This window comes from Tamandua tetradactyla, chromosome 5, assembly GCF_023851605.1.
Source record: "Tamandua tetradactyla isolate mTamTet1 chromosome 5, mTamTet1.pri, whole genome shotgun sequence".
Taxonomy (NCBI): Eukaryota; Metazoa; Chordata; class Mammalia; order Pilosa; family Myrmecophagidae; genus Tamandua; species Tamandua tetradactyla.
Genome location: NC_135331.1, coordinates 155,793,835 through 155,819,429, shown reverse-complemented (window position 1 = coordinate 155,819,429; position 25,595 = coordinate 155,793,835). Strand labels below are relative to the sequence as shown.

Below are 25,595 nucleotides of genomic sequence, written 5' to 3'. Positions count from 1 at the left end.
TTCAGGTATCTGCATGGCATGTTGCTGAAAAGAGTAAGGAAGGACCTAGATGACTTAATGTAACTCATCATCATAAACTGAAATGTAATTGTGGCAAACTGCCCTTGGAATAAACACAGGCAAACGTTATATTCTTGGAGCCACCCAAGAGAATATTTATCTAGACCTTAGAAAGCCAGTTGGCAGAGCCACCCAATTTTGGATAGTGTAGCACTCCTCTCGAGGGGCTGGTCCTAGAAACCTCCACAATGACTGTACCGGCTTAAATCAGCTCACAAGGTAGGGACTCACTCAGTTTTCCCTGTAAGGATGCTGTCTTTGAAAAATGATGGCTACCATATATGGGTTTTGCAATTAGTCACATGTTTCAAAACTCCAAGCTGCTCATGGTACTAATTTTTGTGTGGGTTTATGCCTACATGCATCTCACAGGCACATTTAATCTTACTGTGAAACGGAGAATGAAAGGGAGGCAATAAAACCTATTCTTCAAGAATATGCACCTCTTTATTCTCTCAGTAACAAGGTAAGCAAGGTAGACTGTCCTGAGAATTTAAATGAGCCAATATCGTGCAGGTGCGAGGCGCTGGAGATTCACGCGTCAGATGTTGCTTTCTGTTCCGAAATTGTACTGCTGCATAACACAGCATGCTTCTCAGGGGACTTGCTGCAGCATCACTTGGGGGTGCTTATATGGAAAAAGAAAGATACAGATATTTTGGGTTCTACTCCAGGCTTACTGAGGTGAATCACTGAAGTGGGGCCCATTTTAAGCAAGTTCCCCAAGTTTTAGAACCACTAATATTGCAACATGTATAGTGATCATAAGTAATGAAGAAAACTTGTTGAATCTTTCAGAATTGGAAAGCATAATACAAATGTTTGCTTCTCTTGTGGTTAATTAATTTTTGTACTTAATTTTAAGTCTACTCTCAAGTTCCAGATAAACCTAGAAACATGTTTTGGGTCCCAACTGAATCTGTGCTGAGTTTTCCTTTTTATTTGGTCTGTCTGACCTCATAGGTTATGGCTCAAGTAGAGGGAAGAATTGAGTTCACTTTAGAGCTAAAAATGAGTTTATTTAGAGGGTGTCATGACATCAAGTGTTGCTTGGAAGCTCTATGTGTTTGTAAACAAAAGTGGAAGCCTACCATCTGGATTATTGCTTTTGTGATCTGTAATATTGTGACCTGTTAGTGGGTGGTGAAAATCATTTACTAGGTCACTACTAACATTTAAATACTGAAACAGAACAAAGGAGATAAGAAGAAAAGAGAAAATATTGTAGTCTTAAATGCAGTCTGTTAAAACTATTCCTCGTGTGTGTGTGTCTGTATGTATTCTTAATTGTGATATAAAATACATTTCCAACTACAGATACGAAAAGAGTTTGAAAATAACTGAAGTAAAATATAAGCTTCTTAAGGACAGGACTGGGATTTTTCTATTCTTTGTAAAGCATCAAATACGCTGTGAGGAATAAGAAACGTGAGCAAAATCACCAAAAGGAGACTTGCCTCAAGGCAGGATTTATGAAAAACTAAGGCTCTGTGGAGAAAGACTTTTCCCAGGAGACAGGAGGCTCAGCCTCAGCTAGAACTTTTTATTTTCCAGCTTTGATACACAGTCAAATTTCCAGCAATATTAAAATACAAATATCTCTATGAAGATTACCGCTCTGGAGGTCGTTTTCTGACTTCCTTTAAAGACAGGCAGTTCACTCCTTTGTGTTCTCCTGAGTGTCTTCACTGCCATCCTCTTGTGCTTTAAGAATAACCACGAGGGTTGTAAAGCAACTGTGGATTTTTTTTTTTTGGAGCAAAGCTTTTTCATGTAATGCAATAAAAAAAGGAAGGTTATATCCTCTCAACCTCAGGTCTGAGAGGCAAGTGAGCTTGCCTAGCTACTTTCGACTGAAGAAACTTTTAGAATTATAAGGGAGCTGGCTTGCTTCCCTTTTCTTTCATTCCCCCCACCCCTTCCTTTTATTTATTTATTTATTTATTTATTTATTTAGTCATAGTTTGAATTTTTGTTTTCCCCGAGATGAGGTTCTCCAAATTTTATTTTTATTTTGCACGTGTTGTTTCAGCTTGCTGAAATGTTCATGAATAATGCTAGTTTATTTTCATAGCTTTATTTTATGAGAATAAAGTTTCCGAGAGACATTTTCTCAGAACAGAGCAGATATGTTTGGTAGGTGAGGACAGACAGATGGTGTCAGGAGAATTTTTGTGTTATGGGGAAGGAGAAACAGGGCTGTGCTTTCCCAGATATCCACAGCCAGCCCGGAGGGAAAAGGTTTTCCTTTCATCAAATTTTTCCAATGTCATAATAATGGATCAAAGGAATATGCATGTGTTTTTTCTTTCTTTAGTGTTATTTTAATACAGAATGATCTTTTTGTAGAGCTTTTGACTTTAGTTTATAAGTAAATAACACACCTGGAAGTATTCATTATGAGATATCTCTAAAAATCTTGGCCAATTATAGGAAAATCAGATCCAAAATAATTTGGTAACATCCATAGAATTCTGGCTAATTTGTACTCATCATATGCTGGCAGTGAATGTACCACTCTTCTGGATTGGTAATAAGAAGCCTATCTTCTTTATATTTCCAGTATTTTTATTGCAAAATGTGTACTATATACCTTTACCAGGCTTATAAAATTTGATTACCTTTGATCTATTAATGGCTTTGAATTTACAGGCAAACCTAATATATATCCTTCAGGCACTAAGAAATGACATTAAAGTTTTGTTGCTAATTTTTAGAGTCTCCTCCTAAGTTTCCTTAGTAGTATTGTATTTGTGAACTCTTCAATATATAAGATCAAGTTCCTTAACTGCACCAAAAGAAAAGACCTGAGGTATTAGGCTTGTTGCATTTGGAAAAGTACATCCTTGGCTTGTTCAAGTCCTTCTCAAGTGCAAGTTTTTCAAATGAGGGAAAACTGTTATGTCCTATCCCTGAACAAATCTAGACAAAATTCGTATAGAATTTGCAATGAATCTTACTTTATTCACTGAGCTCAGTATACACCCCACTCACTCTGCTCACCACCCCCACAAAGGCAAGCCTTCTCACATTTTACAAAAGCACTTACACAGTCACACACACATTCTACCAACAACCGCAGGTGCCCTCACCCAAGCTTCTCTGTTTTTCCCGCTTTTATTCAGTCAAACATGAGCTCTCATCAGACTCACACCTGAACTTTCCCACCGCTCTTTCCCATACTCCATTGCCGTACCCCCTTGTGCTTAATCATACCATATAGATTTACAGCTTTCACTCATTCGACTAATTTAACTATGCTTATTAAGCTCTGGTTAGTGGCTTGCAGTAGGTAAAGCTCTAGGATACGACAATGATCAAGATGGGTATGTTACTGCTTTCAAGTTGCTATTAAGTTTCCAACACATAAGCAAGCAATTGCGAAACAGTGAGACATGCAGTATGATGGGGGGTGGGGGGCAATGGGGACACCTGAAGGGAAGCCTAACCGAACCAAGAAATGTTAGAGAAGACTTGATGAATTAACGGTTAGCTCTCTGTGGTAGATTGAATTATGTCCCCCAGAAAAGATGTTCTTAATCTTAATCTGGTTTCCTGTGAGTGTGAGCCCATTATAAATAGTATCTTTCAATATACAAAGTGAGTCCAGATGTGGATTCATTTGTGAATAGTTCTTTAAATGTCCTATTTAGGTGGGACTTGAATCAGAATGGGACTTAACCAGCATCACTGGAGACTTATAAAGGAAAGCCAGAAGTCACAGAAGCCAGAAAGGAGAGGATACCGCCATGTGACAGGAGGTAGGCATATAGGCCAAGGAACCCCAACGATCAGCAGCATCCCACAAAAGAATCAATAGACTCAGAAAAAGCAAACCTTGCCAATATCTTGATTTTAGCCTTCTAGTCTTGAAAACTTGAGCTAATAAATGTCTGTGGATGAGCCAAAACTGGCTAATGTATTTGTGATAGCAGTTTTGAAAAACTGATACCCTCTCACTCTGAATTCTTTCTTTCTTTTTTGAAATTACAGAAGTTGTATAGCTACAGGAAAAATCATGCATAAAATGCAGAATTCCCATATACTGCCCTATTATAAACACCTTACATTAATGTAGCATGTTTGTTACAAATGATGAAAAAACACTTTTATAATGGAATTTTTACCATAGTCCCTGGTATATATTATAGTTCACTATTTGTGTTGTACAGTCCTATGGTGTTTTTCCTTTTAATTATTGTTCTAGTAACATATATACAACCTAAATTTCCCCTTTATTCACATTTCATATATATGGTTCTGTGGTGTTAATTACATTTCTAATGTTGTGCTACCATTACCAAAACCATTACCAACCCAAATCAAAACTCTGCACAATTTAAGCATTAAGTCCCCACTCAATACCCAGCCCCCAGCCCCTGTCAACTTATATTCTGGCTTCTAACTCTATGAGGTAGTTAGTCTAGTTACTTCATAACAAATGAGTTTATGTGATATTTGTCCTTTTGTGTCCAGCTATGTCACATAATGTGATGTTTTCAAGGTTCATCCATGGTGTTACTTGTATCAGAGCTTCATTCCTTTTCATGGCTGAGCAATATTTCATTATATATGGAATATATAACACATTTGGTTTATCCATTCCTCAGTTTATGGATACTTGCATTGCTTCCATCTTTTGGCAATTATGAATAATGTCACTATGAACATCAGTGTACAAATATTTGTTTGAGTCCCAGCTATATTTTTAGGGTATATTCCTACAAGAGGGTTGCCATCATATGGTAAATTCTTAACTTTCTAAGGAACCACTAAACTATCTTCCACAGCAGTTGCATCATTTTACATTGCCACCAGCAATGAATAAGTGTCCCCATTTCTCCATATCCTCTCCAACATTGTAATTTTTTGTTTTTTTTAATGGCCATTCTAGTGAATAGGAGATGGTATTACATTGTGGTTTTGATTTGCATTTCCATAATGGATAATGATAGTGAGCATTTTTCATGTACTTTTTGGTCTTCTGTACATGTTCTTGGAATAAAGGCCTTTCAAGTCCTTTGCCCATTTTTAATTGCATTGATTGTCCTTTTGTTGTTGAGTTGAAGAATTTCTTTATATATTCTGGATATTAAACCCCTATCCAATATGTGATTTCCAAATATTTTTCCCATTGTGTAGGTTTTATTTTTATGTTCATGATAAAGTCTTCTGATGCTCATTAAAAAAGTTGATGAGATTCCCTTTATCTATTTTTTCTTTTTGTTGCTTGTTCTTTAGTGGTGAAGCCTAGAAATACTTTGCTTAACAGAAAGTCCTGAGGATGCCTCTGCAAGAGTTAAATTCAAGTTTGAACTTAACCAGGTCTGGTTTCCAGTTGTTGGGTCAGGCAAGCACTGACCTGATAGTTACTGTGAGGACGTTTTGTGGACTTAAATCATCAGTAAGTTGATTTGCATCTATGGCTTGTTGAATCTACAATCAATTGAGAGAAATCTCATCCAATCAATTGAAAGCATTGAAAGAAGTGATGATTTCCACATTCAGAACAGAGAATTTCCATTTCTATTTCAGTTAGTCAGCTTTTCCTGAGAAATTCATTGAGAATCTTGATTAGAATTCCCAGCTTGCAACCTGTCTTACAGAATTTGGATTTCTGAATCCCCACAGTCATGCAAGACAATTCTTATTTAAAAACCTCATAATATTAACAGTTATCTCCTTTGTTTTTGTTTTCCTAGAGAACCCTAACTAATACAACTTCCCTATGTTTTATTCTAAGAATTTTATAGTTCTGGCTCTTATATATTGGTCTTGATTAATTTTGAACTGACTTTTGTATATGGTGTGAAGTACAGGTCCACTTATATTATTTTGCATAAGAATATCCAGTTTTTCCAGCACTTTTTGTTGAAAAGACTACTCTTTCCCAATTGTTTGAACTTGACTCTCTCATAAAAAACTCACTTAACCATGAATGTGAGGACTAATTTCTGAACTGTTAATTTTATTCCATGTGTGTCCTTGTGCCAGTACCATGCTGTTTTGATTACTGTGACTTTGTAATAAGTTTTAAGATTGGAAAGTGTGAGTCCTCCAAATTTGTTCTTCTATGTCAAGACGGCTTTGGCTATTCAGCTTCTTTAACCTTCCATATGAATTTGATGATTGGCTTTTCCATTTCTACAAATAAGGCATTTTAAATTGGATTGTGTTGAATCTGTAAATAAGTTTGGATAGAACTGACATCTTAATAATCTTTAATCTTCCAATTAAATATTGGAATGAATCTTACGAGCATTGAATATCCTTCCATTTTTTAAGTCATCTTTGATTTCCTTTAAGAAAGTTACATAGTTTTCTCTGTTTAAGTCCTTTGCAACGTTGGTTAGATTTATCTCTATATATTTGCTTCTTTTAGTTGCTGTTGCAAATGGGATTTTTTTCTTCAACATCAAATTATTCACTACTAGTGTATAGAAACAATGCTGGTTTTTGCATGTCAACCTTGTATCCCACTACTTTGCTGAATAAGTTTATTAGGTCTAGTTGATTTGTTGCAGAGTTTTCAGGATTTTATATATGCAAAGCATAGTGAATAGACTCTGAGAGAAAGCAAACCTTGCCCATTTCTTGATTTTAGACTTCTAGCCTCTAAACCTTGAGCTAATAAATCCTTGTTGTTGAGCCAAAACCAATTTAAGGTACTTGCGATAGCAGTATACATAATTATGGTATCTGTAAATAGGAAAAGTTTCACTTCTTTTCCAATCTGGATGCCTTCTATTTCTTTTTCTTGCCTAATTTCTCTGTCTAGAACTTTCAGTACAACGTAGAATAACAATAGTGATAATGGGCACCCTTGTCTTTTTCCTGATCTTAGAGGGAAAGATTTCAGCCTTTAAACATTAAATATGACGTGAGCTACGAGTTTTCAAAATATGCTCTTTATCATGTTGAGGATATTTTCTTCTATTTCTGGTTTTCTAAGTGGTTTAATCAAGAAAAGATGCTGGATTTTGTCAAATGCCTTTTTATGCAGCAATTGAGATGGTCGTGTGTTTTTTTCCTTCGTTGTATTAAAATGATGTATTAGATTAACTGATTTTTCTGTATTAAACCATCCTTGTATATCTGGGTTAAATCCCACTTGGTCATGATATATAATTTTTTAAATATGCTTTTGGATTCACTTACCTAGTATTTTGTGACTGTTTTTGCACTTTTAGTGATATGAGATATTGGTCTGTAAATTTCTTTTCTTGTGATATCTTTTTAAATCTCTTGTATTAGGTGATGTTGTCCTCAGAGAATGATTTATGGAGTTTTCACACCTCTTCAATTTTTTGGAAGAGTGTGAGCATGATTGGTGTAAATTATTCTGGGAATGTTTGGTAAAATTCTTCTGTAAAGCCATCTGGTCCTGGCTTTTCTTTGTTTGGAGGTTTCTGATTTTGATTCAGTTTCTTTACTAGTTACTGATTTGCTGAAATCTTTATTTTTTCTTGAGCAGGTAGTTTCTATGTTTCTTCTTGCCCATTTCCTCTAGGTCATTTAATTTGTTGGTATACAGTTTTTCATAGTTGCATCTCTTATAGATCATTTTTATTTCTGTGGAGTCAGTAATAATTTTCTCCTTTTCATTTCTAATTTTAGCAATTTGTGCCCTCTGGTTTTTTTTGTTTTTTTTTTTTTGTCAGTTTAGGTAAAGATTTGTAGATTTTACTGATGGTTTTGGACAATCAGTTTTTGATTTCATTGATTTTTCTCTGTTGATTTTTATTCTATAGTTCATGTTTTCTTTCCTTTTTTTTTTCTGCTCTAATCTTTGCCATTTCCTTCCTCTGCTCCCTCTGGCTTAGTTTGCTCTTCTTTTTCTGGATCTGTCAGCTGTGAGTTTGGGTCTCTGATTTTAGATTTTTCTTCTATTTTAAGATGGCTATTTAGAGCTATAAATTTACCACTGAGCACTGTCTTTGCTGCATCCCATATGCTTTGGTATGTATTTTAATTTTCATTTGACTCAAGATATTTCCTAATTTTCTTTGTGATTTCTTCTTTCACCCATTGGTTCTCTAAGAGTATGTTGTTTAATTTCTACATATTTGGCTATTGTTCATTTCTCCTTCTGTTGTTGATTTCTAGCTTCATCCCATTGTGACTGAGTAGATACATGATATGACTTCAATATTTTTTAACTTACTGAAAGTTATTTTGTGTCCTATCATATGGTCCATCCTGGAGAATGATCCATATGCACTGGGGAAGAATATGTACATTGCTGCTGTTGGCTGAAGTCTGTTCGGTCTATTTGATTTAGAATACTGTTCAATCCTTCCATTTCCTTATGATCTTCTGTCTTGACATTTTATCCACTATTAAAAGTGATATTTTGAGGTCCCCTATTATTACAGTAGAACTGTCCTTTCTCCCTTTAAATCTGTCTATATTTATTACAAATATTTTTGGACTATGATCTTAGGGACATGTATATTTATGCTTGTTATATCTTTCTGTTGAATTCACCTCTTTATCAATGTATAATGACCCTCTTTGTCCCTTTTGGCCTAAAGGGTATTTTATCTGATATTAGTATAGCTATTACAGCTCCTTTTTTATGACTTGCATGTCATATTTTCTCCATTCTTTCACTTTTAACCTACTTATGTCTTTGAATTTAAACTAAGTCTCTTGTAAACAATATATATTTGGGACATTTTTAAAAATCCATTCTGTCAATCTATACCTTTTTTGTTATTAATTAAAAAAATTAACTAACACAACATTTAAAAATCATTCCATTCTACATATGCAATCAGTAATTCTTAATATCATCACATAGATGTATGATCATCATTTCTTAGTACATATGCATCGTCAATCTATACCTTTTGACTAGAGAGTTTAATTCATTTATATTTAAGTAACTACTGATAATTCAGGATTTCTTCTGCCATTTTGATATTTTGTCTTTTAAGTTATACCTTTTTTTGATCCTTTAGTCTTCCATTAATACCTACTCCCAGACTTGTTTGATTTTTTTTATTCTCCCATTTTGAGTCCCTTCGTAGTCCTTTCTAAATATATTTTTCAATTCTTTTCCTTTCTTGTTGCCATGGGGTTGAAACTGAACATCAAACCTAAAATAATCATATTTGATTCAACAACCAACTTGATTTCAGTAGCATACATAAATACTGTTCTTATACTCTTCCGTCCTTCCACCTTTTCCTGTAGTTCTTACAAATTATGTCCTTGTATATTGTATTTCTGACTATAAATTTATCATTACTTTTTATGCATTTTAGCATCTGTTAGAAGTATGAAGTATAATTACATACCAAAATACAATACAATATTACTAGCATTTATAATTACCCATACTTACTTTTACTGTGGGTCTTTATTTCTTTATGCCACTTTGGTTCATTATCTAGTGTCCTTTCCTTTCAGTTTGAGGAACTCCCTTTAGTATTACTTATAGGGCATATCTATTGGTGACAGACTCCCTCAGTTTTTATTTATCTGAGAATGTCTTAATTGCTCCCTCATTTTTGAAAGGAAGTTTTGCCACATTTAAAATTCTTGCTTGGAAATGATTTCCTTTCAGCATTTTAAATATTATGTCTCAATGCCTTCTTGCCTCTATTGTTTCTTATGAGAAATCAGTACTTATTTTTTTGTATTCCTTTGTGCATTGCTTTTCTCTTGCAGCTTTCAGAACTCTCTCCTTGCCTTTGGCATTGGACAGTTTGATTTCTATGTGTGTGGGCATGATTCTCTTTGAGTTTATCCTGTTTGGTTTGTGGTGGTTTGAAATTGTATGTACCCTACAAAATCAGGTTCTTAAAGCTAATCCATTCCTGTAGAGATAAATCTATTGTATAGAGAACCTTTCAATTAGGTTAAGTTACAGTGTGATGCACTTCATTCAAGATCATGTTAATCCTCTTTTTGGAGTTATTTATAAGATAATGAAATTCAGACAAAGAGAAAGAGCACTATGGAAGTAAGAAGCTGAAAAGAATCAAACCCAGAAGAAAGGGAGAGAACAGGAGCCAATATTGTGTGCCTTGCCAGGTGACAGCACAGTCCAGGATCACCAGCAGCTGGTCTTCATTAAGAAAGCATCATCTTGATGATACCTTGACTTGGTCATTTTCATGGCCTCATAATTGTAAGCTTGTAAGGTAATTAAAAGCCAGCCCATTTTATGGCATCTGTTTTGAGCAGCTTTGCAAACTAAAACAGAGGTTCTTTGGGCTTCTCAAATGTACATATTCATGTCTTTCATTAAATTTGGAAAGTTTTCTGCCATTATTTTTTTGAGTGTTTTTTCTGCTCCTTTCTTTCTTTCTTCTCATTCTTGGCCTCTCATGATACATATATCTGCATGCTGGATAGTGTCCCACAGGTCTGTGGGGCTCTGTTTGCTCTTTTTTATTCATTTTTCTTTCTACTTCTCAGCCAGAATTTTATCAGTTGCCTTGACTTCAAGATCACTGATTCTTTCTTCTGCCAGTTCCAAAATGATATCGAAACCATCCAGGGAATTTTTCATTGCTGTTATTGTGTTCTTCAACTCCAGTATTTCTGTTTTGTTACTATTGAGAATATCAAGGAGATCCCTATATTGCACATTCAAGGTTTTCCTTGTATCCTTCTCTTTCTTTATGTTTTGCTTTATCTTCTTCAGCACATTGAGGATCATTTAAAAAATTTCTTTGCTGGTAAGTCCAAAGTCTGGTCCTCTTTGTTGATGGTTTTGGATTTTCATCTTGTCCCTTTGGCTAGGCCATCATTTCCTGTTTCTTTGTATGTCTTGTAATCTTTTGACGCACACTGTACTTTCTAACATTTTAATGTATTTCTCTGGGATTTAGTTCCTGAGCTGTCTGTTCCTTAAGTTTTTTATCCAACTAATGATATTACAGAGATTTTTATTTGAATGCCAGGAGCTAATCAAAACAATGGAAAGCACAGCCTCTAACAGTATGCAAATTAGCTCTGCTTTGGCTAATGGTCTCTTTCAAGGCTCAGCTCTCTCATCAAGATGATCAACATGAGGCAAAGGTGAAGTGCAGGGTCCTTTTTGTCTTATCTAGGTCTACCAGGAATCATGAAGCCTGCTTGTTTTGTGCCAGGTCGTGTGCTTACTCTTGGCCTTAGAAATTCCCCCTTATACACTTTACTGGAGGTGAAGTACACTTTTAGCCCCTTCTGTGTGCTCTCTTGTGTGACTTAATGCAGGTACTTTGCCCTAAGCCACTTTGACTTAATTGTTTCTCACACTGTCCCAGCTGTCTGCAAGCTGCTTCTCTGTCCTAAAACCAACTGTGGGAGGGTGACCTTGAGACAAGTCCTGCCAGATAGATTGTCCCTGATACACATGCATTCTGGTATGCACACAAAGGTCTCTCAGGAACACGGCCAGGGACCCACAATGGGAGCATATGCTGGCTCCACCCATTTTGCAGGTATTGTAGCACATTCTATTTTCTAAGCATTGCCACAGTAACACTTTCAGTTTCATATGCTCTTTGAAAACCTGGTAATCCTCATCGAATGGTGTAGTCTTCTTCCTCTCTCCTTCACCTTGAGATGGACCTTGTGACTACTCTGATAAATAGCATGACATGTGAGTAGACCACTTGATTTCTGGAGCTAGTTCATAAAAGGTGATACAAATTCTGTATCTATCTATCTATCTATCTATCTATCTATCTATCTATCTATCTATCTATCTATCTATCTACCTATCTTTTCTACCTATCTATCTCACTGTCTCTGTCTCTCATTTGTCTCTATCTCTAACTCATCTCTATTTATCTACATCTTACTTTATCTCTCATAATAAGCATGTATTAGCTTACTCAGTCTCCAAAACAACCTTATGATGTAGGTATTATTATTATTCCCACTTTACAGACAGGGAAACTGAGGCACAGAGAGGTGAGGAAGCAAGGTCACATGGCAGCAGAGTCTGAATAAGAATCCATTCAGATATTACCTAGAGCCCTATGCTTTTAATTCTATAAAATTTCTTAACTGTAATTTAACAATAACAAAAATGATAATAAGCATCCTTGGATCATAGCTACCAGGCTGTGAGGAAGCCCAGATCAGCTCATTCAGTGTGAGTACACAAAGAGGCCTATAAAATCTTTAAAATAATTGCATCATCTTGGGTTGAAAGGTATAGAGATATTGTAAAATAAAATAAAATAAAACCTGTTTACTCCCATCTTTTAAAGACAGGATGAAAGCTGAGAAAACAATTCAGCATCAAGCATAGGGTACTTTTTAGAGAAAAGAAAAGATAACTCAAAGGATAGAGCCAAGAGTTAAAGTGACTAATTCCCAGGCAGATATACTGGACCCAATCAAGGAATTGACAACATGGACCCAGTTGTGTCTCAGATTTTCTATGGACAGTAATTCCTGTGTGCCTCCCGCTTTTCTCATTTTGGATCACAGATATATAGAAGTTTTTCTATGTCTATCTCAGGAGAAAGATAACTTGTCTCTTTCATTTACAGGTCTTCATATCTAGAGGGACTGTAGCTGACAATCAATTCTTAAATAACTCGTACCTGAGAAGATTCATTCACACCGGACCTTATCTAGAGAATGATATCCTTAACCTTGAGACTGAACGTGATGCTGTAATGTGTTGAGACTTTAAAGGGAAGTGGGTATTTTTTGTTTGTATGTGGTAGGGGTGTAAAGTTTTGTGGTCAGAGGGGGAACTCTGGCAAATTGTCTTTTCCAAAAAATGATCATAACAATATTTCTGGTCCCATATGTTCTTCCAAAGCTTTGCCATAACCACAAAGAGGTGGAATCTATTTCCCTTCCCATCCTGCCTTGAATCTTGCCAGTGCTGTGTGTCTACTTTCTTGACCAAAATGTGGTAGAAGTGCTGCTGCCTGACTCCTAAGATTTTCATAAACTCCTAAGATTAAATCTCTAGAGAGAGCTGCTAACAGGTTCTCTCTAGGAATAAGTGCCCTTGGATCCCACCCACCAAATTGTAAAAAAGCCAAAATTAGATCATGCAGAGTCCACAGAGAGAAACCCACTTGAAGAGGACCTGATTGCACCAACTTATTTCTACTATCAACTACCAATCCTGTAAGTAAATTAGTGTTCAGATGGCTCTGTCCTCATAAAGTTTTCCAGCTGAGACTTCAGACCACATGGAACAGAAGCAAGCTTCTTGCTGTAACTTGTCCACATGCCTGACCCAGAGAAACCAATGAACTTGATAAATGGTTGTTTTATTCCACTAAATTTTGGCGTAACTTTTTCATGTTCCTCAAGACATTTCAAAATATAGTCAGAAATGTGCCACAGAATCTTAAGCATTAACAAAAATCAACCATTTGCCTTGTAAATGGGCTATTAAAATTTTTTGCACAGCCATAATATTTGAGACATATGTGTGATCATATGGTTCCCAGTTTTATCCCACTGATACACCCATCTGAGGTAACCATCATTCTGAATCTCAAATTCTTCTATCATAACTTTCCATATTATATAGTTTTATTGAGTGTTTCACTGTACCATAAAAGTATATATTTATATTTTTAAAGGAATAGTGTACCATTTCTCATCTTTTGGACTTCTTTTTTTTTTCATTCAGTAAGGTATTGCTAAGACTCAATCATACTGATGCTTGTCATGTGGTCCATTTGTTATGACTTTGATATAATATTTTATTGCTTGAATATACCACTGTTTATTTTCTCAGGAGTTGAAGAGCATGTCCCCAACATTTGCTATTATGAATAGTGCTGCTCTGAAGAGCCTAGGTTATGTCAGAGAGAAATTTCTGGGCAATGTAAATGTTCAACTTTAGCACATAAATATTCAAATTGTTTGTGCAAATTTATGTATCTATATCTGTCTGTCCACCTATCTATTTCCCTGTTTCTCTATCAGCTATCATCTATGACAAAAGAAACCATAACTTCCCATGCACTAGCTGATACCTTTTTTTTTTTAACATGGGCAGGCACCGGGAATCAAACCCAGATCCTCTGGCATGGCAGGCAAGCATTCTTGCCTGCTGAACCACCATGGCCTGCCCACTAGCTGATATCTTTTTAAAGCATTTTCTTCAAGTGCTAATTTTAACAAAAGTCCCCAAAATAAAACAGAAAATCAATGAACCCCTAATATTTGTAAAGAAAACGTATTTATAAAGAAGCAAGATTCCTACAGGAATTCTTCCTGGAAAGCAATTTTTTTACCTCACAGACAGTAGCACTGAGAAGGAATGCATTCATGAATCCATTTATTTTAATTCTGATTTTTATAACATATTTCCATCATTACACAAAATGTTTTTGACTCTTCAAATATTGGAGAAGTGGTGGATCAAATGACCTGAGATAATTGTTTTTTAGGGCCTCAAAATTTGCAGTTGTTTAATAAGCCCCTGTTTAATGTAGGGTTTCTTTTCGAGGGACTGATTCAGGTGCCAGGACTGTGGCAGGAATTACAGGAGGGCCACTCTCTCAGCAGGGGTCAGAATGAAATGAATGGGTAGGAGAAAATGAAGAGTTTGGGGTTTTAGGCAAAAGAAAGTGAGCTAAATGTTTTACTTTTTCATGTTCCTCAAGACATTTCAAAATATAGTCAGAAATGTGCCAGAGAACCTTAAGCATTAATAAAAGTCAGCCATTTGCCTTGTAAATGGGCCATTAGCACGCTGCTCAAAGTGGACAGTTGCCTGTTGCTTCTATTTTATTAAGTAAGACAGTCATGTACAGTGTGTGTCTGATTGCCGTCTTCTGTGGTTAACTGTGATTTCCAAATAACACAATGTGAGGTGGAAATCCTATACACCGTTAGGATGTTAATAGTCAGAACATATATTTCAAAATTGCCTATTAAAGAAAATAGAGTCAGCTGTATTATTATGTAGGTAAATATTCTTGTGGTGCATCTGGGATAATAATAAGGACAAACCAACCCTCCCTACTCCATTGGTTGTATGCTCTTCCAATCAAGATAAACTCATTAGTTGAATCAGATTTTGGGAAATATTAAACAACAAGCACTTTGGGAGCATGTGACATAAAGGAAGGTAGAGTAACTTAAAAAATTCCATAAACAAAGCAAAACAAAAGTATGTAAACATTGAGTATGTTTTCTTAGAATGGCCTTCATGAGTATTTAGGGGAGCAAATAATCTTACTTGTAAGGAGAGATGAAGATAATAAACCCAAACAGACACGTTGTTTGAGTAAGAAACTACAGCCAAAGATAAAATGAGACAAAAATCACAAAGAAATTGTAGGAAGGAGGAGAGGCTTTCCAAGAGAAAAGCCTCGATTTGTCCTTAGCAAAGCTAAGGGCAGTACTCTGTACACAGTAGGGACACAATCAATGCTGTGAGCAATGGACTCATAAATGCAGTGTACCTTGAAATTAACGGCAACTTTAAGATGTTTAAGGCCTTGAACTTATCTTATAAATTGGTCCTTGGAAAGAATAAAAGAAGAAAAATATTGGGCAATCAGGAAGTAATGAAGATCTTATAAAAATAGCTATCCACAAAAGCAGGCTAAGTGAGTCCTTGGAAAGTCGGCATATCTACAAATCAGCAGGTCCAGATGATGTACCTTCTATCTGTGGGATGAAAGAAATTGGCAAGCATGCTAACTGCATCATTTACAGCTATTTTTGAAAAACTGTGGGGATCTAGGGAGTAGTAGAGATGAAAGGGAAAGAAAATACAATGCTCTACTTACATTTACAAAAAGAGATGAAAATGGCCCCTAAAAACCTCAAAAATAATTAAAGTTAAGGAAAAGGAAAATATTCTAAAGACCTACATAACAATGACATTTTGAGACTATTTTTATATCCAGAGAGAAGCATTTTTACAGTTAAAATACAAAAAGAATTTGAATACTAAAGAATTTGAAATTGAGTAGCATTTCAAAATGAAGTATTTGTTTGTTTGTGTTGTTTAATCAACACAATGTTTGCAAACGTGCACTCTGGTTATCTAGGCAAATAAAAATAGATGGAAGATGTTAAATAGTAGTTATAGGTACCGAGTTAATTCAAAAGGACTAAAGGAATGTGGCAGTCTTTATTGTCATTTTTATATGAATAAATTTTTTTCAATGTAATCAATGTTAATAGAATTTCTCTTAGGTATAAATATAAAGACCAACAGGACAGGCTTCCTAACTAATTACATGGGTTGTATTAATTAGCATGGAGACTTGCAGATAGTAAGCATCTAATATGGTTGCCTGTTATTTTTAATAGAAGGGGTAGTTGTCAATTCTCAAGAAGACATTTAATCATAGGTGAAGTTCTAGTAATTTTCCTATTTGACTTGATCATCATCATGATAACTAGATTCTAACTTATTGATCCAAAGGAGTGTTCTGTGAGACTTTAAGAGGTGGGTGAGGATGGAATGAGGCAGCTGCCTTCCCCCCTGTCCTCCCTCCAGGAGTGGTGGCTCTGGCTCGACTGAGTTCTGGGACCACATTTTTCACATTTCAAGGTAATATAATCAGAATCCAGAGTAAGAATCAATCTTGCACTTGATGTGTGTATTGAATGTTGAGTTTTTTCCCTGGATTTGTATAGGTACCCAGAGACTTTTAGCCTCAGTTTCTCATGCTGCAATACTTATTTGTTGTGTACTTTAGACTGTTACTCTAGAAATACTCATTTCAAAAATACCCTTAGCATTGAATGAACTTATTTCTTAGTTGTTTTATGTCCTTCCCATATTAGTTGCAATTTTGTCAATAGCGATATTCTGGGCCTTGGCATCTGGCAAAAGGCTTCTTTAATCACACTGAGTTTATAATACACAGCTCATTTTTTTTATATATTTATTTATATTTTATTAATATGAGTTTTAATATTTTGAAATCAGTATTTTGGGTATAGAGGTATCTCTGATCTTAGAATGCAGTACCTTAAGTATTAAATGAATCTTTTGGAATAATTTATTACTCATTATATTAAATAATAAGTAAATTTTTATGGAATAGATATTTTACATGGGAATTTTTACGTTAATGATTGCATTGGTCACAGCTAGACAATTGAAGTTGAACATAGTTAGATGATTATTGTTATCAATAAGTGCTATCATTTGCTGAGAACTTACTATCTTCCAGATATAGTGAACATATTACTAAGTTCTCAACCTTTACAATTGATTTAATTATTACCAACTTATAGATGAATCTTTGAAGCTGTAATTCAGAGACTTTTGACCTGTGTGCTGCTAAACTATTTCATGAATTGGCCCAGTATTGGCATCTCAGAATTAATGTCCTAAAATGCATTATAAAATTAGTATATCCTAGTCTGACTGAAGAAGAACAGAAAATGAATGAGTCATTGATTTCAAAGGAAGATGAATTAAGATGTATGCAAATGTCTATGCATCAGTGGAATGGATATAGGTATTCTGGAAATAATAAAAACGAAATAAGAAGTAAAAAGAGACAAACTACCATTTCCTGGACTAGGCCTTGGGGCATATATTGCCTCTATATCTTCTCAACAACCGTCTAAAGTAGGCATTTCCGTATTCCCTTGAGTCTAAGATGCCTTTGATTATGAGATATTCAATAGTGTTAATAATAATTTTTAGGAAAAGTTATGCATTAAAAATACCCATCAAGTGTAAGATTCATCCTGATTCTATAATTTTGAAATATGGACAAAGTAACCATAGACTTGAGAAAATACAGTATGATCTCCATTTTTAACAGATGTGGAAACTGAAGTTCAAACAACGTAAGTAACTTTCACAAAGTCAAAATGTTAATAATAATAATAATAGCTGTGATTTGTTGAGCACATATATAGTAGACACTGTTCTAAGCCCTTTTTATTGTATAATATATACACAAAGCAAAGAAAGAAAAAAGCAATAGTTTCCAAAGTACTCTTCAACAAGTAGTTAGAGGACAGATCCCTGAGTTTGTCATGGGCTACCATACCATCATCTCAGACTTTTCGTTGTAGCTGCTCCAGAACATAGGAGGCTTGAAGAAATAAATATCTAAACACTTTTTATATATTAGCTATCGAAAAGCCACAGCAACCCTATAAGATAGGTTCTGTTATTATTCCCATTTTACAGATGGAGAAAGTAAGACTCCAGTGAGGCTAAGAAATAGCGGGCAATGTGATTGAAAATCACCAGGGAACGAAGTGTCCTCTCTGAGCTCCACCTCTACCTCCATCTACCAGCTTCTCCTGGACAGCTGAAAACTGTGTTAGCTTCTGCTCTCTAGTATCCAGAGATGATTCCATCTTTGGGAGTAACCAGTTCTAGGGCTTAGTTACCTAGGGTTGCCCTGGTCCTGAGCAATTAAACACGCAATGGAAAGGCTATTTTTTGAGCTACAGTGGCAACATTTTCCTTTTTTGTTTAAATTGAAATGTAGATATATCTCAGACTTTGTTAATTTTATTTTAATACTTCTGCATATTGCCATATAACCAGTCTCCATAAAATAGTATTTTGGTCATTTTACTGACATGACCCCTAAATCTTTATTGGCTTCTTATTGTTGAGGAGTTACAGAGTTCACAATTGTTAGCATGTCATTTCAGAGCCTTTGAAATCTGTCCCCAACTTATCATGACCTCATCTGTCACTACATACTGGTGAAGAACACAGGAATTTGTGTGATATTGCTTGGATGTGACTGCAAGTTTTTCCAGCAGCTATCTGAGTAACTTTAGGCAATCATTCTGCATATCTGAATTTTAGTTTCTTCATCTATAAAACAATAGCAACCAACTAGTTTTGAGCACTTATTTCGTGCCAAGTATTGTTCATCATCATATTTAATCCTGAGTCTCTCCTTTAAACAAAACTTTTGCAGGCCCCAGTTCCTCTTTGGTTAAATGAGGAAGACAGTTCATAGTGTATTGTCAGGTTTAAACAGCGTTAGAAAGCAGGCTCCAGGAGGATAGGGCTCTCCATCTTCTCACTGCTGTATGCCTCTTAGGTTTCTGGTATGTGCACATGCAGTGCATGCTAAAGGAGTGATTCTTTAATAAAAATACCTTGGAAATCCGTGATTTATAGCCACCATTTGGGGGATAATCAAGGACTCTTTATATCAACTGCATAGGCCTTAATGAGAGGAATTGTGCCTGGTACTTAGTTTAGGTTCAATGAATACTTATTGATTATATTCACTGATTAATAAATTTATATCAGGTCTATACAAAAATAAGTATTACTCACAGAAAGCTGTGACAGTATCAACCCTTGTGAAAGAAACTCAGGGGATCCAGCATGTAGCTTCTATCTTAGTCCAGAATGACATATATTTAGGACACGTATTATCAGTAGACATGGAAAAGACTTATGGCTTATGGCAATAGCCTCTGATCTAGTCTCAAACATGCTGGTGGCTTCTTGCTCACTAATGCTGTCCTGGTTACCAGGAAGCTCAGATCTCATTGTTGTGCACAATTGTAGAGTATAATCATAACATAGAGTTACTGGTATAAATATGTTCCCTCCTTCATCACTTGGCTTTGAGCTATTTATCTTTATTTTGATGGTTTATTAAACTTGTGTTTTTCAGGCCAAAATGTTTAAATTGTTTTTGGAAATATGAAAGTTTATACAGAAGCGACAAAGAAGTGCTTACAAATGCTCACCTTGTTAATGTCGAATTCTCAGACTTTGGGTTTGCTTTTGGGTATTATGGCAGCTGTCCAATGTCTCTGTCCTTACTCAGTGTCTTTCAGAATGGACCTCTCCTTTCAATGTTTTGTATTTCCTAGATTCTTCTAGAAGCGTCTGACCCAATTGAGAGAATTTGCCAAGCAGTTTCTGTCTTATTATGCATATGCTTTTTTCACTTCTCAACTACCCCTGTCCCTTCAAAAATGACATTATGTCCGTCCAATCCCTTCAATACCCAAATCTCTAAAGGAAACACTGGTTCGCTTTGAAACAAACCTTTCACTACTGGGGAATATCAGGTTACTTTCAGTCACGCCGAAATTGATATTTTTTTGATTCATAATTTATAGAAAGGCATCACATTGAACCTGGAAAACAAAAAAAAAACTTTTTTTTTTCAAGTCAGTTGTTTTAGGTTCTAAATTCTAGCTTTGCCTTTGACATTATTTAACTTCTTTGTACCTCAGTTTCCTAGTTATTGAAGTTGTCCCTTCATAAGGTAGTGGAAAGCACCCAACTGAAATAATACATGAGAAAATATAACAGTTTTTATATCTTCTTATTTTATTCTTTCTTATATTATTATAAATGACTGTGTACATTATATGCCCCTCATGTAGAAAAAGAGTCATCAGAAATATTTTCCCTAAATGAGAGATGACTAAAGGACTAGGATTGGAGAAAAACACAGAGAGAAGAGTCTTATTTTCAACACTTCAAGTTGATTTTTGTTGCTCTTGTGGAAACAGCAAAGACCAATAGGTACCAGTAGAAGGGAAGGTTTTCACTCCATAGAAGGAGGAAAATTCTAATGATTACAGTTTTCCTACCATTTGAAAGGATGACTCTAAAAGTAAAGAGCTTCCCATCATAGGAAATAAATCAGTAGATACTTAATCTTAAAGAACTTTTGGAGGAGAGTCCTCTGAATTGGGGGGAGTTTAGATAACAAGCTTTCTAAAAGGGAACTCAGAATGCACGCGTTGAGCTGAATGTGAAAGCAAGCTGACTGTGGTTACTCTCTGGGCTCCATGACTCTGCTTTTGTCTTTCTTGAAGCTATATCCTAGGGTCAAAAGGTCAATTTTTCTGTAGAAAAGAGGGCCATTCTTCAGCCAAGGTACATCTGAGGTCCACGAACTTAAATATTTATTCAGGCATTAACATTCATTGGATTCCAGGCACAGTTCTAGTTCTGAAAGGGGGATAAAAAAAAGACATTTCAAAATTTGGGTCTTTTTAATTCATTCAATACTCCATTAATTCATATATGTATCTATTTATTTCATATAACTGCATTTTACTGAATTATCTATGAGATTTTTGGCACTGTTTAAACTCTGGAGATATGTAAATGTGGGTGCTGCCTTCACTGATCTTATATTCTAGTGGGAGAATCTGACAGTACAATTTTGTAATTAAACAGAATAAGTTTATATTTAACTTTTTAGTTTTCTTCATAATTTAGAAAATAAAAACAAAAATTGGAAAAGATAGGTTTGAATTCCCTTTGAAAAACAGAGAACAAATCTCTCCTAAACCAAGTGTCATGGTTAGGGACACGTTGTGGCCAAGTTGTGGTACCCGTTTATCTGATTGGGCAAGCGCTGGCCTGTCTGTTGCAATGAGGACATTTCATAGGATTAGGTCATGATCACGTCAGCTGCATCCACAGCTGATTCCATTTGCAATCAGCCAAAGGGGAGTGTCTTCTGCAATTAGTGATGCTAAATCTAATCATGGGAAGCCTTTTAAGGAGGACTCAGAGGAGACAGGTTGCATTCCTGCTTTGGCTGGTGAGCCTCTCCTGTGGAGTTCATCCAGGCCATCCATCCGAGTCGTCGGCTTTGCAGCCTGCCCTGTAGATTTTGGACTCTGCATTCCTGCGGTCACATGAGACACTTTTATAAATTTTATATTTGCAAGTGTTCCCTGTTGATTCTGTTTCTCTAGAGAACCCTAACTAATACATCTTGGTACCAGGAGTGGTTCTTAAGAAACAGAATCTTAAAAATGGGTTTTTATGAATGGTTTTCTACTCTGACTGGACTCAGAGACACTAAGGACTCTGATTCCCATAATCAGAATGGCACTCCCAATCCATGGACTGAGTTGGCAAAGGAGATAGTCAAAATATCATCATTCGATTCCCCTAATGCTTCGCTTGTACGAAGCCAGACTCTGGGGGATAATGTTTTTGACACCTTTACAGAGTTTTGTAGAAATAAGAGTTATAGAGATGTTGGTTGGTTGTTGTTAGATACACTGTCTACATTAAGGGGTGAAAGGGATGGGCTTAAGGCTTCAAATGAGAAGCTTAAGCGCCGTCTGAAAGATGTAGATGTCTCTATGAGTATCCTGAAGGAAAATCTTATTTCCTGTAGCTGTAGACTTGAAATCTCTGAAAATCAGACTCAGAATCTTATTGTTAGAGTAGCAACTTTACAACGTAAACTGAAATCTCAGTCTTGCATGGTGTCTGCTGTTAAAGTGAGGGCATTGATTGGAAAGGAGTGGGACCCTGAAAAATAGGATGGTGGCATATGGATTGATAATGATGTTGGGGGTGAGGATGAAACCCTAGGCCATGCTGAGCCTTCTCTAGATAACCCTTTAGTAGTCTGCCCTGAGGACACAGCTGCCCCACCTCCACCCTTCCTTGAGGAATTGGTCACCCAGCCTTCTCCTGAAGGGATTAGCCCTGGAGTGATTATTCCTGTTTCACCAGATGAAACTGCAAATGAAGGCCCTGAAGCAAATGCCTTGGAAGATATTTCTAATTCTTTTTATGACCCACCCCTACCACCCCTCATTTCTTCTAGGCCTATAACTAGACTAAAGTCCCAACAGGCCCCTAAAGGTGAGGTACAAAGTATCACACATGAGGAGGTACATTATACTCCAAAAGAACTGTGTAAGTTTTCCAATTTATATAGACTGAAATCAGGGGAATATGTGTGGCAATGGATTTTAAGAGTGTGGGATAATGGTGGGAGGAATATAAGGCTGGATCAGGCTGAATTTATTGATATGGGCCCACTAAGCAGAGATTCTGCATTCAATGTTATAGCTCGAGCAGTTAGAAAAGGTGTTAACAGCTTATTTGGGTGGTTGGTTGAAACATGGATCAAAAGGTGGCCAACATTACCTGAGGTTGAAATGCCAGAACTGCCCTGGTATAATGTACATGAGGAGATCCAGAGGCTTAGAGAGATTGGAATGTTAGAGTGGATTTATCATGCAAAGCCTGCTCTTACACCCCAAGAATGTCCAGAGGATGCACCTTTTACCAGAACAGTGAGAAATAAATTTGTGAGACTAGCATCATCATCCCTAAAGAGCTCTGTGGTTGCACTTCTCTGTAGGTCAGATATTACTGTAGGAACTGCTGTCACTGAGCTGGAATCCTTAAACACAATGGGGATGACAGGATCCCAAGTTAGCAGAAGCCAGGTAGCAGCACTTAATCACCAAAGACAGGGTAGATGCGGCTATTATAATAGACAGCAAACTCAAAGGAGGCATCAGAGTTATATGACACGCAGAGATTTGTGGCATTGGCTAGTAAATCATGCAGTACCTAGAAATACAATAGAAGGGCAGTCTACTAAATTCTTGTTAGAGCTATATAAACAAAAGAGTTCTAGGTCAAGGGAACAGAAGTCTAACATGAATTACAAAAACACAGAGTCACGGCCCCTTAATCAATTTCCAGACTTGAAACAGTTTACAGACCCTGAGCCCCTTGAATGAAAGGGAGGTCAGGTCCCTATGGGGGAGAAACCTGTTACACTGCCACAAATTTATACTGTTAATCTTCCTCTAAGTCTTCCCCAAGGAGACCGATGGCCTTTTACCAGGGTAACTGTGCATTGGGGAAAAGGAAATGATCAGATATTTTGGGGATTATTAGACACTGGTTCAGAAGTGACATTAATTCCAGGGGACCCAAAACATCACTCTGGATCACCAGTCAGAGTGGGGGCTTATGGAGGCCAGGTGATCAATGGAGTTTTAGCTCAGGTCTGTCTCACAGTGTGTCCAGTGGGCCCCCGGACCCATCCTGTAGTTATTTCCCCAGTTCTGGAATGTATAATTGGCATAGACATACTGAGCAACTGGCAGAATCCCCACGTTGGTTCTCTAACTCGTGCAGTGAGGGCTATTATGGTGGGAAAGGCCAAGTGGAAGCCACTAGAACTGCCCCTACCAAGCAAAATAGTAAATCAGAAGCAATACCGTATTCCTGGAGAGATTGCAGAGATTACTGCCACTCTTAAGGACTTGAAAGATGCAGGGGTGGTGATTCCCACCACATCTCCATTCAACTCTCCTATTTGGCCTGTGCAGAAAACAGATGGGTCTTGGAGAATGACAGTGGATTATCGTAAACTCAACCAGGTGGTACCTCCAATTGCAGCTGCTGTTCCAGATGTAGTATCATTGCTTGAGCAAATCAATACATCCCCTGGTACCTGGTATGCAGCTATTGATCTGGCAAATGCTTTTTTCTCAATAGCTATTAGTAAGGACCACCAGAAACAGTTTGCTTTCAGCTGGCAAGGTCAGCAATATACTTTCACTGTCCTACCGCAGGGGTATATCAACTCTCCAGCCCTATGTCATAATCTTGTTCGCAGAGAATTTGATCGTTTCTGCCTCCCACAAGACATCACACTGGTCCATTATATTGATGATATCATGTTGATTGGACCTAGTGAGCAAGAAGTAGCAACTACTCTAGATTTACTGGTAAAGCATTTGCATGTCAGAGGATGGGAGATAAATCCAACAAAAATTCAGGGGCCTTCCACCTCAGTAAAATTTCTAGGTGTCCAGTGGTGTGAGGCATGTCGAGATATCCCTTCTAAGGTGAAGGAAAAATTGCTGCATCTGGCCCCTCCCACAACCAAAAAAGAAGCACAATGCCTAGTTGGTCTTTTTGGAATTTGGCGACAACATATTCCTCATTTGGGTGTGCTACTCCGGCCCATTTATCGAGTGACCAGAAAAGCTGCTAATTTTGAGTGGGACCTGAATAAGAGGAGGCTCTGCGACAGGTCCAGGCTGCTGTACGATCTTCTCTGCCACTTGGGCCGTATGACCCAGCAGATCCAATGGTGCTGGAAGTGTCAGTGGCAGATAGAGATGCTGTCTGGAGCCTTTGGCAGGCCCTTATAGGAGAATCACAACGCAGACCCTTAGGATTTTGGAGCAAAGCCTTACCATCTGCTGCAGATAACTACTCTCCTTTTGAGAAACAGCTTTGGCCTGTTACTGGGCCTTAGTAGAGACTGAGCGCTTAACCATGGGCCACCAAGTTACCATGAGACCTGAGTTGCCTATCATGAGTTGGGTGTTGTCTGACCCACCAAGCCATAAAGTTGGGCGTGCACAGCAGCACTCTATTGTAAAATGGAAATGGTATATACGAGATAGAGCCAGAGCAGGTCCTGAAGGCACAAGTAAGTTACATGAAGAAGTGGCACAAATGCCCATGGTTTCCACTCCTGCTGCCACATTACCTTTTCTTTCCCAGACCAGAGCTATGGCCTCTTGGGGAGTTCCTTACAGTGAATTGACTGAGGAAGAGAAAACTCGGGCCTGGTTTACAGATGGTTCAGCACGATATGCAGGTACCACCCGAAAGTGGACAGCTGCAGCATTACAACCCCTTTCTGGGGTGTCCTTGAAGGACAGTGGTGAGGGGAAATCCTCCCAGTGGGCAGAACTTCGAGCAGTGCACCTGGTTGTTCATTTTGCTTGGAAGGAAAACTGGCCAGAGGTGCATTTGTATACTGACTCATGGGCTGTTGCTAATGGTTTGACTGGATGGTCAGGGACTTGGAAAGACCATAATTGGA

General features: G+C 36.9%; 1 long non-coding RNA gene across 4 annotated transcripts in view; it reads left to right on the top strand.

Moving 5' to 3' along the window:
- LOC143682827 (uncharacterized) overlaps positions 1-13,436 on the top strand; it is a 112,737-nt gene extending 99,301 nt beyond the window's left edge. For 2 of the 4 annotated variants that reach the window (XR_013175306.1, XR_013175304.1), the window contains 2 exons: positions 3,714-3,821; positions 12,561-13,436. This is a non-coding gene — a long non-coding RNA (uncharacterized LOC143682827). The remainder of the gene's footprint in view (positions 1-3,713; positions 3,822-12,560) is intronic. The other 2 variants (XR_013175307.1, XR_013175305.1) reach the window with 1 other exon arrangement.
- The last annotated feature ends 12,159 nt before the right edge of the window (positions 13,437-25,595 follow it).